The 17,271-nt window shown below is 44.8% G+C and overlaps 1 pseudogene; it reads left to right on the forward strand.

The window, feature by feature from the left end:
• The first annotated feature begins 654 nt into the window (after positions 1 to 654).
• Positions 655 to 17,271, forward strand: part of LOC127194149 (40S ribosomal protein S8-like) — a 98,682-nt pseudogene continuing 82,065 nt past the window's right edge.

A 17,271-nucleotide genomic window follows, 5' to 3' on the forward strand; every position in this document is an offset into this window, starting at 1 on the left:
AATGTAAGGAGCTTTTGTAAAATCAAAATGGTTCTGTAACTGACAATGAGTGCCCCTTGGAAGCACGGTACACATGCCTTCCATCATTGTGATTCACATTTAATTTAGGCCAAATTAAAAGATGAATCAGAGGCTGAGTGAGGTCTGTTCTCAAATCCTTCTAATAGAATGAATAGCGGCGCACTTCAGAGATAAGAGACAGGGTGGGCGGTGCTCAGAGGACCTGGAGACCCAGAGTATGCTGAGAATTCAAAGCCACTATGGAGATGATGGAATGTGTGTCACTGGCAGCCCAAAGTCCTTCAGAGCAGAGTGAAGTGCTAAGGAACAAACACATCTCTTTTCCCTCTATAATCAAGGAAATGTGTGCGATAGCAGTTTGCTTGCAAAGGACAGCCTGTCACTTTGGATGTCATCTGTCAGGCCAAAGCAATCCTCTGCCTTCCCACCATGACACCACAATAAAACTGTATAAAAATTTCACCATAACAAACTGCACCAAATCTGTTGTATTTTCATCTCTGCAAAAAAAAAAAAAAAGCAGTCTTTTTTTTTTTTTTTTTTAAACCAAGTACAGCTTCTCTGAGTGGCCTCTGGCCACCTCCCCTTCCTCAAGCCCAGCCTGAAAGGTCTGGGCCAGGGTTGGCCGCCACGATGGTCAGAAGGAAACACGCCTGTTCTGCTCACAGGAATCTGTGGGATGAGTTCCTGCAGCCCAGGACAAGAGGTAAGTGTGACAAAATGAAAGACATAAAAATATCACTGCCATTAGAACAAACAAATAAGGTTAAGAAAAGACTGTGAAGCAGGAACACACTGGGCTCACACTGCAGAGCTGGAACATTTGCCCAGCAGCTGCAAAGCAGGACCCACCTTCTAGCAGCAAGGGTGGAAGGAAGTGATAGCTATAACATGGTGACAAACATAAATGGCACAGGTGAGGTGAGCAGACTACAGAGAGTGCCCACCTCACTCACGCATACAGATATTCTGAGCCATCCACGGAGACACCTGAATAAATGTTGCTGGGTCCACAGGAGTCTAAGAATACCTTCATCATACAGTGGCTGCCAATTCTGACCACAACTCAAAAAAAAAGTATTTTTCAGTCTTTTACCTAATGCTCGGCCACTATTTCCCCAGGACACAGGCTGCACCGATGACCAAGGTATACAGTGAACAGAATGTCAGGACCTTTCTGCACAGTGCTTCAGGCCAAGCAAGGAGAGGGCAACAGAAAGCAAGTTCACAGTGTGCTAAGAGCAACCAACGAGCAGAAAGGTTAGAGAAATAGGGGGCTGCGACGGGAAAGGCTCTTACGGCTGGAGAAGGAGTGGGAAAAGCAGAGTTGGGTCTCTCACTTCCCGCTGACCAGGCAACAACAAGGAAAAACAGCTCTACACGGCACAAAGATGCAACTCAAACCAACAGGAAAACAAGGCACTGCAGGTTAGCTTTTGAGGTCTTCGCCTTGGGTCAGCTATCTCCACAGGGACCACAGAGAAAACCTGAGGCTCCATGAACATAAACAACGATCATTTTTTCTTTACCCATCTCTTATTGAACATGTGCATTCAATGACCAATACCTGTACCAACCAGTCACTTGTCAAATGCCACTTCATATGACACTCAATGAAACCATCTCATATGGCTTTTAGGCTTGGTGCTATTTCAGAATTACAGGCCTGTCATTGGATCTTGTTTCAGTGTTACTCTACAGTCACATGTATTACGTGGCAGCATCTTGTTTCATAATTTGAAGACACATGTCCTTGCACTGGCATAGTTTATAGTACTTTGTTTCTTTGTTTAGCTCCCACTGTCCTATTTTATGCATTGAGGTGGGGTTTTTGGTTTGTTTTTTGTTTTTTGTTTTGGTTTGGTTTGGTTTGGTTGGTGGTACTTTTTTTCTTTTCTGGAAAGGGGTCCAGAGGCTTCATCACATCTCTGTTGCAATCTATCAGTCAATTAAACAAACAAGCAAAATAACTGCTCTTAGTGTTCCTGGTGCAACGGACAAAGTGAGCACCTCCACGGGTTCTTCCAGCTGACATCTCTTTTCTCAAAAGTTCCTTGTTGTTCTGTACTCATTGACTGCAATGCTGGGGTTGAAGAGATAATTTCTTTTAAGCATATGGTGTATATATATATATGTGTGTGTGTATATATATATATATATATATTTTTTTTTACCATACTTTTCCCTTTCCTCTCCATATTCTTCCGCCTCTCCAACCAGTCTTCCTTCTGTTGGCCTTCATTCTACTTTCATCTCACATATAAATGACCTTATATCTCTCTATAAAACCTAGGATCACATATTAGATTCCTCAGTATTTGTTTTTCTGAGTCTGTTTTGTTTCATGTAGCATGATGATCAACAGTTGTATCTCTCTCCCAATAGATGATGCATTTCTTTCATCTTTGTGGTGAGTTAGCACTCCACAGTGCATGCATGCCTCATTTTCTTTGTCCATTCATCTGCTGATGGACATCAGTGGGAGTTCTTGCAAATAACCTTTTTAAAACTGAGCAGCTGTGACCTCCAGTGTAACTCACCACAAGAAAGGGCAAGTGAGCAGAGGCACTGTGATGCGATCACAAAGGGTAAAATTAAATGTCTGCTTGTGTTCAGAAAACTGCTTAGCAAACTGTGACTAGAAGAGCTAACTCAAAGCCAGGTGTAGTCATGAAATCCACAGCCAATGTGCTGCTTTGACTGGGGAATGTAAACACTTCCTGAAATAGAGGCGATTGTCCTTACCATTTCCCTTCAGGACTGTCCTAAAAGATCTAGATCCCTCATTATTCCAAGAAAATGAAATATAAGATATGAGGCTTGGAACACAATAAAAGCATCACTACTTAAGGTGATTTAGCTAGATAAGTTAAAAATTCTAAAGGAATCCATGGGTAATTATTAGACTTTCTGGTTGAATTTGAGAGAGAGTGTGCTCACGATAAGAGGTTAACTGCAATACCCATATAATGACAGCAATGTGTTCAGGACAGCAGCAGTGCGCTGCCTCCTCCTGCCCAGCTGACTTCAGCACATCTTAGATGGACAGCTCCAAGCTCAGTGGCCTCCCACACAGAGGGCTCTCTACTCTGTCTGCAGCACTCATTCAAGCCATGGTATTCCCCTTGACTGTGCAAGGGAGTTCCCAGAAGTGCTGGGGCATTAGGGCTCCTTGGGCAGCCCTCAACCACTGGACGGTGTGACTTCTAGCAAGTGGCTCGGCCAGCCTTCCTTGGGCTCCCCCTCTTTTGGGAACACACAGAGACTATTCGCACTACCCTGGATCTCACAGGAGATGGTACTAGGAGAATTTAAAGAGTTGAGTGAATGAAAGTATTTGGTGCATTCAGGGACATATGGTGAAGACACTGACTCACTCCAAATTGATCTACATTCTAAATGTAATTCCAATAAAAACAGGGCTGGTGGGGGCGGGGGAGACACTTGGCAAGCTGATCCTAAAATGTTACAAAAATCCAAAGAGCAAAGAATCTTGCAAACTCCAACAATTCTACATGAAAGATGTGCTAAAATATTCAGATATCTTAAAGTTACAGTAAATATGATATGGGATTGGTTAAGTGTGTGATTATTAATTAGACTTGATTGTCAACTTGACAGGACTTAGAATCACCATGAAGACAATCCCATAGTCATGCTTTGAGAGAGTTTAACCGAGGGAGAAACCACCCTGACTGTAGGTGACACTATCCTATGGTCTGGGATCCTGGCTGAATACAAAGGATCTGAGCACTAACATCCATCTCCTTCTTCTGTCAGATTGTAGACACAATATGTGAGCAGCTGCTGCAAACACTGGCAGCCACACCTTCCCCACCGTGTTGGACTGCACCCTCCAACTACGAGCCACAGCAACTTTCTTTCCTTACGTTGCTTTTGTTAGGTATTTCACTGTGGCAGTGGCAAAGGTAACTAACCTACATCACAGATAGTCTGAGATAACAGAACCTGTGCCTAGAAGTGATGCCCTTGTTTACCACAAAGGCAAGGAGATGTTGTTCCTAGTAAAGATTCTGGACAATTAGATAAAATGTGTTATTCATAAAGATAACATGATTACTATGCCACATTATGCCTATAAGTTAATTTTACAAAGATAATTGAACTAGCAGCGAAAATTCAAAACCAAGTGAGACCACTGAAGGTGATGAAGGAAAATATCTTCACGAGATTAAGACAGAAAAGAAACAGGCCCACTAGGAACCCCCTCCCCTTATGTAGTTTTGACAGGAAGATCTTCATTATGCTTAATAACTTCTGATCACCAAAAACCCAATCATTGAAGTAAGGTGCCATCAGGAGGGGATGGGATAAATGCACCCAGCAAACACAGGGAGCATGAAGCAGCATACACCTATCAAAATGTCATTTAAAGTAACGATCATTTGCCGGGCATGGTGGCTCATGCCTTTAATCCCAGCACTTGAGAGGCAGAGGCAGGCAGATCTCTGTGAGTTCAAGGCCAGCCTGGTCTACAAAGTGAGTCTAGGACAGCCAGGGATACACAGAGAAACCCTGCCTCTAAAAAATCAATAAAATGAAATAAAGTAACAATCATTCTACAGACTGAAGTGATTGTCTGTCTGTGTGGAGGTAACATGATACAGCACAGCACCATGAACGTCTACTGATCAGTGAAACAGTGAGAAAGAATAAATCATGGTGATGGCAGGAGAAGGAAAGGCCTGAGCCCCAGCTGGCCCCTCTTATCCAGGCTCATTCCAGTAACTTGCAGGATATTTTAAATGTTTGCAAACTTTAAAAAAATATCATAAATGCAATGAAAGGAAGACTTGTGTGCTTTAAAAACAAATTTCCGCCCATTACCAGCAGGTTAAAAAGTGGGAAATTGTAGAGTTAAGACTGCTGCAAAACTGACAATTGGCACAAAAATAATGTAGTAAAGAAATAACCACAATATCCAGGCAGATGTTATCCCACTGATACTCAAAAGGTAGACAACATTGCAGATGCCCCTTCTCTCTGGCCAGTGTTTGGAGAAATGGATAGTGTCCCATGTTGGGAAGCAGCTGACCTTCCAAAGGCCAGTCTGGAAACTAAGTGGTAGCCAGAGCTTTGAAAACATCATCTATCCTATTAATGACTTGGTACATCCTTACAAGTCACAGAAGCACTCAAACCCTTGGTACATTTTGTATGTGTGTGTGAGTGTCTGTGTGTGTGTGTGTGTGTGTGTGTGTGTGTGTGTGTGTGTGTGTGTAGAGAGAGAGAGAGAGAGAGAGAGAGAGAGAGAGAGAGAGAGAGAAGGAGAAAGGGACATAGGGAAAGAAGGAAGAAAAGAGAAAGGAGATGACAGAGAAGAAGGAAGTGAAAAGGGGGAAGGGAAGGAGAGAGGAGAGGAGAAGGGAGGGGAGGGGAAGGGAGGGAAGGAAGGGAAGGAAAAGTGGAAAAAATGTATCAGTAAGTATAAAAGTGGCCATATCTGTTGTAGTGTATTTTTTTTTTTACAGTAAACATATACAACTAACACCTAGGGGTCTTGGTAGGGTCTCTGGAATCCACAGAAAGCTAAGATCTGAAGAAAGGCAGGTAGAGGAATGAGCAGTGACTAAGTCAGACAGGCAGGAGAGACAGCTGCTGTGACTGTAGCAGTTTGAGCCATATGAGAAGCTAGGCTGTCTTAGTCACTGTTCTATTGCTGTAAAGAGACACTATGACCAAAACAGCTCTTATAAAAGAAAACATTTAATTGGCGCTGGCTTACAGTTTCAGAGGTTTAGTCCACTATCATCATGGTGGGAAGCATGGCAGCGTGCAGGCAGACATGGTGCTGGAGGGGGAGCTGAGAGCTATATCATAATTCATAGGTAACAAGACTGGGGTTGGCATGGGCTTTTGAAACCTTAAGACCCACCCCCCAGTGACATGCTTCCTCCAACAGGGTCACACGTCCTAGTCCTTCTAATCTTTTCAAATAGTGCCGCTCGCTGATGAATATGCATTGAAAGGAATGAGCCCAAGGAGGCCATTCTCATCCAAACTACCACATAGGCTGTGTCTCCCACGCTGCCCTGCCTGAGTCTCAAGAGGCAGAGCAAATAGGTGCCGTGAGTGTGACCTGGAACAAGGACACAGAGGGACCAGCAGAGCTTAGAAACAGAAACAGGGGAGAGTGTTTTTCCAATCATCTGAAAATATGAACGTCTAGTGTGGAACCTCCCCTAAGAGCATGGGTGGTGGCAGTAAAGACTGTCAGTCACGCAGGTTGGAGGACTCAGGAAAGAGGAAAGCAGTGAGGGAGGAGGGAAGGATTCTTTCCAGCTACAACCAGAGTCTGACAAGGACAACTGAGCCATGAAGCCAGGTGCGATGAGGACATGCACTGGGTGGCTCTGGTGTGTGGCTGTGTTCCCTTCAGATGCTAGGAAGGCAGAGGGTCAGAAGCAGGTGGGTGATGGGGACCAGAGGGAGGAACCCAAGAAGCGACTAAACAGAAAGGATGGAGAAGTACGGATAGGACAATTTGTTTTCACAAAGTTGGTCACAGTGGTGAGTCAGTTTCTCACACAGACCCAGTCACACCCAGGCCAAGGACACACCAGAGGGAGGGGGGTGCTCACCTGCTCCTACCCAAGCTCCAGATGACTCCAAGGAGAGTTAAAAAACTTCAAACCTTCTCTACTGTGAGAATGGGTGTGGTGTTTCCACAGATCATGCCATTTGCTGTCACCTTACAAATATCACCTGCTGTCTGGCCCACCTTTTAAAAAGTTTTATTTATATGCATGTGTATATCTGTGCGTAGACAATGTGCAAGAATGCAGTGCCTGCAGAAGCCGGAAGAGGGCATCACATTCCTTGAAGCTGGAGGCACAGGCTACTAAAAGGTGCCCAATGTGAGACTAGGAAGAAAACTTGGTCCCCTGGAAGAGCAGTATGGGCTCTTAACCACTGAGCCATCTCTCCAATCTCGGGTCCACTTTTCTTTTCTTTTCTTTTCCCTCTCTCTTCCAATTGATTTCTTTTTTTTTTTTTTTAATTATTTTTCCAATTGATTTCTTAACATACGTTTCTGAAAAGTAATCACATTTTTCTTTTACTGAGAGAAAATTTCTATGAAGTAAGCACTGTGAGGATACCAGACAAGTTTTGAAAAGTTATAACTCTATTTAATGACATTTTTATCATTTAATTTTCAGAATTGGCTCTTTTTAGGCAACAATACTCGTTGATGTTCTTGGTCCTATTTGGTGGCTTCTATGTACAACATTATACACATGCAAAACTCCTGGGTTGATGGGGAGGGCTGACAAATGTCACTCCAGGTCATTCCCGGTAGCACAAGCTTAGGAACACAGGATGTCAAAAACAGAATGTCTCCCTGTACTTCCCAGGTCTAACTCCAATCTTGCCTGCTGCAATTTAAGCCCCTGCAAGTGATGCTATGAGAGAGTGCTGTGCTGTGTCCCAACAGGAATATAAGGTGACAAGTGAAAGTCAGAGCAAGACCAGAGGCTTAACATAGAGCTGTGCTGGCGCCAGCCTAGGGCCCTTAATGCCTCCAAAATCCAATAGCAAATTTGTAAATCAAATCACAAAGCACACGCAGAGAGACCGAGTGGGAGAGGTAAGTGGGTGAAACCAAAGAAGAGAGGCAGATTGCGTTTTGGTGCTGAATTTTAAAACGAGAGACTCTTGGAGTGAACTAATCACTTTTTGGCAGAACAGTTTCCCTCCAGCAAAAGTTCCTCTCCAGACTATCAAGTGTTGTTGGAAATAGTCTCGGCCTGGCCTCATATTACCTTCATCCTGACCTTTGAGCTCGTCCTGAGATCTGCTCAGCTCCCACTCACACTATTGGAGAAAGTGGGGCCCGTTAACCTAAACACACTGGCAAGTGCAGAGCTGCCCTCCTCCCCACCTGGGCCAAGTCTCCACCTCCCTCGCCACCTGCTCTAACTCACCCCACTTGCTCCAACTCCTCCACCCTTCGTAGGAGTCTGAAGTGTACTGTATACCAATCTCCACTCCCAACACCTCACACCCCATGTGTGCACATCCAAGTAGAATTTCTTCACAAAACCTTTTTTTTTTTCCTGATTTTTTTTCCCTAAAACATTAACAGACAGTTATATCATGAGTTGTATCAATGCTGTTCTTGAGGTCTGGACAGCCCAAGGTGTCACGGAGAGATGCTGAAAGAAGGAAAAACAGCTGAGCATGCAGGTAGGAACACACACAGTAGACTCCATCATGTCCTCCACACATGGAGGCCTGATGTCTGTGTGACTGCACATGCTACTATTGCACCTCATGGGAAACAAGGCTCTGTAGTGGAGAAAATACAAACTGATGACAATCATGGTTTTGACTCCAGTCTGGGACGTCTAAATGACCAAAGATAGACGTTTGCTCATCCATAGCTTGGCCAGGCCTAAAGGATGGACGGATCTTCAAAAGTTGGGGGCTCCTTACATGGAAAAACTTGTCTCTTCAAGTTGTTCTTCTGACCTGGATGTCGGCATTTGAAGTTTACAAGCAAAAAATGGAACAGAAGTAATATAAGTCCTGATAGCTTATGGGTGCTATCATCCTCTAGGGGTCTGAGGACAGTGCTGGTGCACCTGAGGTGCAGCACTCTGGGTGCCATTCCCTGAGTGTGCCCCGCTGCCCAGGCTCTGTGTCTTATATTCCCTCCTTCAGTGTGCACAATGAATCTCTTATTCCACACTGTTTTAGCCTTTCCCCATGTTTGCCACCAGCACCTTCTCCCATGAGCCCTAAGTGCAGCCATGTTCATAAACACGCCATGTTTCCCAGCAGCATCACACGCCATCCTGTTCTCAAGAGAATCAAAGGATGCTCTGGGCCATAGGTCTTGATTTATGCCATGCTCCCCAGGCATCTCCAGCATCCACATGAGGGGCACAGCAGGAGCCCAATGAGTATTTGTTGATTAATGGGACTTAAGCCATGAAAGACAGCCCTCTTTGGGGAGCTCTATTCGTTAAGTGGGTCAATTAGCTTGTCTGCCCCCCTCGTGACTGATGGGGTATTGTGAATTCCTCATGTCTACAATCAGCAGATTTAGACCCTCATCACTGCGAGTGGCTTTTTACTGTTCCAGCCACAAAAACAGCTGTAGAGCAAACTGCCATTATCCAGGAGATGGTAAGACAAGAGTGTTCTGATGAATTAAACATTCTGGTCAGTGAGAAGATCATGTGTGCACAAGACCATGCTTTGCATGAACTCACAGCCAGATGATATAATTGCATCCCTCAAAAGTAAGCTCCAAGGCCCATCGTGGCAGTGCTGGGCCCCACAGGCAAGGCTTCCTTCATCTGGGAGCTCGGTGAGAAACAGAGAAGGTAAGAGTGGCTTGACTCTATCCTGGCTCCCAAAAAACTCAGGAGATCTCTCTGAGGCCTAGTGTCACAAAACATGCCACAGTAGAACCAGTAATTGATTACATAGATTCCATATTTTCACTCTAGAAATAAGATAATTTAAATGATATAATATAGGGTTTTTTTTTAATGAATAAGAAGATGCTTCCCAAGTAAATTTGTAGTGTGTTTCAGGTCCCGACATTCAGAGCTCCACTTGCTTTGTAGGCCTCCCTTACAATGCCTCCCCTTAGCTACACATACCAGCTTATAATCTAAAGTGGACAAAATTTAAATTTTATTATTTTTATGTAGCTTTTGTGTAACTTTAAATTTATTCATTCAAAAATTCCATAATGAACAAAAATTAGTTATAGTTTCTATTTACTCTTTTAGGAGATTTACTTTTTTACACATAGATGCTCAGAAGTCTTCTTCAAGTGAGGACATTTTGTAACAGATAGTCAGCACTATAGCATAATGTGACCCAGCAGCACCACGGCTCTGAGTCAGTTCCTCAGCATTGGTGCCCTGAAGCCTACCAGATAGACTTACCCAGACCTCACAGAGGGCATCTCGGTTACCATTCCTCAAGTGGCCTAGGACACACCCTGGCCGTCCATATTTCTAAAAGTTTGAGAGATCTTGACCAAAACTAAGATGTAAGTGAGCCTCTTAACTGAACTGTGTTAAGATACGCTGTGCTGGTTTCACACAGGTTGGGAGCAGGAGGCTTACATGTGTATCTGGGGAACTTAGTCCTGGGCCTTCCGGCACATGGAAGGCCTGCCCTCTGCCAGACGCCATCTGCGAGTCCTGTGCAGCTTCTCACTTAGCAGGCTTCCCTGACCTGAACACCCAACTTATTATTCTAAACCTTTGAGAAAGGCATATAGACAGTGTTCCTCTTTCTATTAATTCAGCAGTGGGCAGATTGTTTAGACAGTCTTGCAAATAGAGGCCCCAGCTCCTGGCTCCTGAGTGTTTACACTAGGCACACAGGCTGGGGAACCAGACAGCATCTCAGTATGGATCTAGAAGGAGGGACACCAAACGCTTCATATCATGACATCAAAGCTTAAGGAGATGAAAGGGCATCTTTATATTTGCATCATAAACACGCTTTACATACTCTGATATTCCAAGAATCTTTCATTTTAGCAGGTGGAAAAACAATGGCAGGGGCACCTATGTAGAACACAGAGGCTGGCTTGTGGCTGGCGATGGAGTTTTACACGGCTTTGATATAACCACCGCAATTAAGCGCTCTGATGAGCAAGGACTTGTTGGGCTCTTTACAGGGTACACGCTGTTTACTAATCCCCGGTTTATGTGATAAATCCATCATCATTGGGCACAGCTGCAAACAAGTTTTTAAAGGGATAGATTTTGCTCAGCACAACAAATTTCAAATGTTTCGCCTCTCTCTGACGGTGTGCTGCCCATAAGAGGTGGCAAGGTGGATTCCAGGCTGTCTGGCTGAGCACTAGGGTGTTTTTAGCCTGGAGACACAGGTTTGAAGGTCCGCTGCCCAGCTAGTGGGTGGAAAACATGGACAGGCATACCTCACAGCACCCACACAGTGAGCAGGCCCACATACCTGAACTCCCTGAGACTGAGGTCACAGCGGGGAGCCGGCCCTTCATTACCAGGTACCCTGGGCTGGGTCAACACCAGTCACATGCCTGTTCCTCATCCTGTTGGAAAGGACAAATACTAAAAAGAGTGAGGGAGGAGCATGTTGGCTTTATGTTTTTTCTGGGCCAGGTCTTATGTAGCCTTAATGGCCTTAAACGATTTAGGGAGCTAAGTCCTGGTTCTCCCGCCTCTACTTCACAAGGGCTGAAGTGATGGGTGTGCGCCAGCTACCCAGCCTATGTGCCTCCTCATCAAACCCAGGGCTTGATAAACTTCACTCTGCCAACTGAGCTATGTCCCCAGCTCCTATATTGGTGGGTCTTGTTGTATCTAGAAAATTGTGAACATTTTAATCAATCTTATTTGCTGTATTTGTACGGGTGGTGAATGTGTGTGTGTGCACATACATGTGGAAGCTAAATACCATGGACATCATTCCTCAGGACTCTTACTCTTTGCTGTTGCTAGGTTTTTTTGTTTTACTTTTTTTTTTTTTAAAGCTTTCTCTTTGTGAGCTTCTGTAGTGGCGGTGGGTGCACATGTGGAGGCCAGATAATAACCTCAGGTATCTTTCCTCAGGCACCATCCACCTTGTGCTTTGAGACAGGTTTCACAGTGCTCTGAGCTCACTGAGTAGGTGAGGTGGGCTGCCTGTGAGCCCCAGGAATCCATCTGAGCCCATCTTCCCAGCTCTGAGACTGACAGTTTGCTGCCACACACAGCTTCTTCACATGGAAATGGCATCAAGCTGAGGCCTCAGATATGCATAACAAGCATTGTACCAACTATCTCCAGATCCTATTTGCCTTTAAGAGAGCCTTAGTTTTATTCATTTTCTGAATTACAGAGCTATTTCTTCTTTTAAATAAGTCCAGCTCTCACAATGACAACACAGATATCCATTGTACATTATGGCTGGTCCACCCAGAAGGCCAAATCTCAAAGCTCCAGGGCATGTATACACACACACACACACACACACACACACACACACACACACACACACGCACGCACGCACGCACACACGCACGCATGCACTCGCGCACACACACTACTTCAATAAATCGGCCTCTCCTGTTTAAAAAAAGTCATCTTGTACTTCAGTTTTTTTAAAGACACACTTCGAATGAAGCTGAGGAGAGCTACTTCCCATCAGCATCATTGATTAGTTATGAGCGTGAATGAAGGCTGAGCCACACACTACTTCACAGGATCCACATCACTTCTCAGAGGATGCTGGGACCACAGGCTGAGAGTGGCTGGTTCTGAGGCTAAGCATACCTCACCCGTAAGGACTCACCGCCATCCCTGAACACTCTCTCAATTAACTGACCTTTGTCAACTGCTAGGAAGTACACACATTAGAAAGCTTGATACTCTCAGAATCATCTACACTCTGCCAGAGAGGTTGGGAAAGAGGCAGCGGGATCACCAATCAAGCATGACAGGACATAAGGTTCCTTACACAGGGGTAAGTGCCAGTGGAGGAAGTGTGTGCTTCCAGATGTGTGAGACTAAAAGCCATAGGTTAAAATAGTGGATAGTATACCCTGGCCCTCCCCAGGCTGATCAGCTTTCAGGCAATGTGTCCTGTTTCCGAGGTACATGTTGTTTTATGGTCCATATCAACAATGTGGGACATGCATGATGCCACTCAGGGTCACAGTCCTGAAGCCTGAGTGCAGCCAAGCGGCTGGACCCTCATTACGAAGTCCTTAGAATAGCTTCTCTTTGTTCTAGTCCCACACATCTGCTTGCACACAGGCCACCAGGTACCTCTTTAGCTTCTCGGCAGAACCCAAGGGATATCTAGGTTTCCTTCCCTTTGCAGAGACCATCAGTAAAGCTTGGTAACCTGGCAGCTGGCACCACATCTCTCTGCAGTGCCATCTTGGATATGGTACAAATTCCTCTGGGCTTCACATAGGGTGACTAGGTGATCCCTCTGTCTGACTGGCTAACACGTGCTACCCAGCTAGAACCACAGGTCTGGGGGGGGGGGCGGGGATCAGGGCACCTTCTGTCCACTCTTGCTGTTAGCTCCTCCCCTGGCTGTCTTCTACAAGAGGAAGTGAGTTGATCACACCATGGTGCTGCCTTGGGCTTGTCGCACCTCAGAGGGACCTCGTTGCTACAGATCCAGGGTTCAATAGGCCATGAAAATGAAGCATTCAGAGATTACCCGTCCTGACAGGGATAGAGGTCATGAACGTCTCACTGTAAGGTTCCTGACTGACAGGGCAGAATGGATTGCTGGAGACATTTGGCTCTCTCTGTCCCTACTGTCACACTTCTAGTCCCTCTTAGTAGAGGGGAAATAGCCAAGGGGAGGAGGGCAGCAGGCATTAGTCCACATTGCTAAGTGTTACTGTAGCCTTCCTTCATTCACATCTGTTCTTCTATGGCAGGGACCACCAGGGACAGCTCTGGGCAGGAACAGGACTTGAGTTCTCATCTAAAGATGGGTGGAATGAGGTTGTACTTGTTAGGAAGCAAATGAAGATACATGTGAGCCAAGGCATGAAGGATTTCTAAGAAGAAGTAGCGTAAAGTATCAAATTGGAGTTCATGAAAATATAGGCCTCCTAGGACTTGCTTCTGGAGCATGTATGGACCTCCCACTTTAACATCTTCAGCAGCTAAAAACTGGCTTTGAAAGTGCTTACCATGTCAGACGCAGTCCCCACCTTCCCCACAACCCTGGAGAGCAGGGACTGCCTCTGACATGGTAAGCATTTTTAAGACTGTCTCTGACATGAACTCTGCTGTCCCAAATTTGATCACTTCCCCTTGGTGGGGAGGCATGTGGCACACAGAGGAAGAGGAAGCAGGCTATCCAGATGAGACCTGATAGGTTGTGGTCCTGTGGTGGAGGTCTAGAGTAGGGGAGTAGGGTGGAAGAAGGAGGGAGGGTGGGACAGGAAGATACAAGTGAGGGGATAACAATCGGGATGTAATCTAAATAAATTATAATAAATTAAAATTAAAAAAAGCAAAGGCTGTGAATTTGGAAGAAGACAGGCATGGGAAGGGTAGGAGCTAGGAAAGAAGGAATGGTACAACTATATTTTTATTTAGTCTCTATATTTCCATACAGTATATTGTTATCGCATTCTCCTTTCCCAGCTCTTCCTAGGTTCTACCCACCCAAATTCATGTTTTTATTTCTCTTTTTAAAAAAGAAAGAACACACCAAAACCCATCAAATCATAACATAAGCATGGAGTCTATTTTGTGTTGATGAACTCCTGAGAATGTAGCCTGCCCTAGCTAGAGTGTGGTTGACGTACCGAGTGTCATCCTGCTGGAATATGGTTCAAGAATGGAGCTGTGTGAGGATTGAGTGCTTGCGATAAAACTCCAATAGAACAAGTCTTGTGACCCTAGTTTCTTCAAAACATGGAACTGTTCTTGGAATGTGTTTTTGTGTTCCTCCCAGGTGTAGAGTACAGCCATGAGTTCCTTAGAACTGGCTACTGTTATTTGTTTATATGCCTCTATGGGTCAGTATGTTTCATCCACTGTGCAGCTTCCTCACCAAGTGCTGCTTGTCTTTGGTGATTGTATGCTCACTCATGTGACTCCTCTTAACCCTCAGAGTATATATTGTATGATGCTCTGAATAAAGTTGGATATTACATAAGAATTTAATCTGCCAAAAAAAAATTTACAAAGAAAAAAATAGAAAATGCTTCCCATCATTATCCACTGTCAATCACATACTCAACAACTGCTTTAGTAAACAGAAAGATGCAAGGAAACAAGCAATAGCTACTAGTGGCTGGGGTTATGACGGCAGCTGAACAGAGCAGAGGAGATCCTGAGTGCCTAATGAACAGTGGGGCAGAACCCCAGCACCATTCTGCAGCACAGCCTCTCCCTGTGGCATCCCCCTAGAATTCTGTAAGCCAGAAGACAAGGGGGAGAACGCTCCTCCCTCAGCAGCAGGCTTGTCAAAGCCCACTTCTCCGATTAAGCAGCCAAACTATTTGACTATTCAGATGTGGTGGCACATGCTTATAATCCCAACACTGGAGGAGGGGCAGAGGAGGGAGTTAGAGGCCAGCCCGAAACACATAAGACCTTGTCTCAAAAAAGTAACAGTAGGGATGGCTTGGATGGTAAAAGTGTTTGCTACCAAGCCTGATGATCTGCCTTTGATCCCTACAACCCACATGGTGGAAGAAGAGATCCAACTCCTGTATCTTGTCCTCTGACTGCCATATGTATACTATGGAACCTCCACACACACACACTCACACACATGCACAAGACGGGGCTGGGGGAGAGGGAGAGGGAGATGTAGGTCAGTGGTAGAGGGTAGAAGGATTGTCTCGTATGCACAAAGCCTTAGGTTTAAATCATCAATAACAAAATTTCAAGCATCTCAGATGCTGCTCACTCTCACGTTCCCAGTCTATACATCTGAACACAGATGGGTCCTGCTGCCCAACATTCCACTGTCCTATGGCTCTTTGGTTTCTCATTTGCATGCCTGGATGCAGGGGAATTCCTGAAACCCTGCCACAGAACGCAAATGCCAATGGCTGTCTTTTCTGGAGTCCCCATCCGCACCAAGATCCTCACAGTAGCCTGGACCACTGTGGAAGCAGGAGAGCAAAGATGCAAGAGCACTTTTCAGGCATTTGACTACCTGGCTCTGCCCTGGCTGCTCTCTGTTGTCACCCTGTCCAGCACATCACAGGCCCCTGTGGTCCTGCACTCATTCTGTTTCCAGGACAGTTCTTGAGCTCTGTTAGACAGCAGTAGCACAGATCTGGTGGTGACTGAGACACCATCAGGAAAGCCAGAGATGTCACAGCCTCCCAATGGGCCACACACACCTGGCATTGGAGTCTAAGGGACTCTTAGGAGCCATTTCCCAGCTCTGCAATAACCTAGATGCCCACAGTTCCTGTTTTATGGAACTTCCACCCACTTCCTTGGCTGCCCATAGTTGACTCTGCTACCAGCTTACTCCTTTCTACAGGCTGATGGTATTCTGGGTATGAATAAATACACCACTTTGTTCGTCTTTCACTCACTTGGAGCCACTGAGCTCCTTCCAGCATTAGCCATGGAGGGTAGAGGTGCAGACATTCCAGATGTGTGCTTTCCGTTTGCTCTGTTTGTTTGCCTGCTCATAAGAAACACATAAATACCACCACTGGAACAAAGGGTCAGTGCACATTTAATTTTTATCAGAAACTGCCAAAAATGCTAAGGGATATTACTATTTTAAATACCCTGCACAAACTCCAAATTTTCACCTCTGTAAAATGTTCCTGCTGCTACCAGGTGTGTAACGGTGTAGGCTCATGAGCTCATCGTGATATTGGGTAAGTATTTGCAGGCTCAGTCTGCCACTGCACATCTTCCACTGTGTCCTGACTGCTGAGATTTTCCCCATTACTTAGAATGACTTTTTCTTCTTACTGGTTAGTGGGTTCTCATAGTGCTAATACAATTCCTTTGTCACCTATGTGCATTTGGACTGTCTCTGCCTAAGTGGACCTATTCATTTTCTCGTTAAACTACCTCTTTAAGAACAGAAAGTTTCTGTGTAGTTGGATTAGGTATAATTGTTTTCTCTCTTGTGGATATTGTTTTATGTCCCCTAACAGACTGTCACCTATCCCCCAAGTTATGGAAATAGTCCCCAGTGTTTTCTTGTGAAATCTTCATAATTCAGTTTTTACCTTGATGCCTATGATCCAAATCAAATTGCTAACTGGTTATAATGTGAGTTAGTTTGGCTTTTACTGATAACTGGCTGTGCTGTGAGTTAGTCTGGGTTTTAAGGATAAGTAGTATTAAAAGTCAGTGACCCATGTTAGTGTGGGCTCAGTGCTCTAACAGCAGTCTGATTATTGTACCTCCTAACACATGAAGGCAGCAGTCATAAACTAGTCTCTGTTTTGTCCTAGTAACACCAATATTAGAATTAGCTATGCAAACTTTTATGGAATTATGACTGTGACCGAATAGAAAGCATAGTTCACACCAGAGACGGCTACCAGACATTCATGAACATGGCCCATTTCTTTGTTCCTTTAGGGATTCTTCATTTCTCTTGGCAGTGCTTTATAGTTTTCTAAATTGATTCCTTCCATGTTTTTTATTATTCTACTTCTAAGTAGTTCATGCTTTTTGATGTTATTTTACATGAAATGATCATATTTTTCGTTCTTGCTGTTGATTGATAAATTAAAAATACATTTTTTAAACTTTGAAAATGTGT

This window comes from Acomys russatus, chromosome 10 (assembly GCF_903995435.1).
Source record: "Acomys russatus chromosome 10, mAcoRus1.1, whole genome shotgun sequence".
NCBI lineage: Eukaryota > Metazoa > Chordata > Mammalia > Rodentia > Muridae > Acomys > Acomys russatus.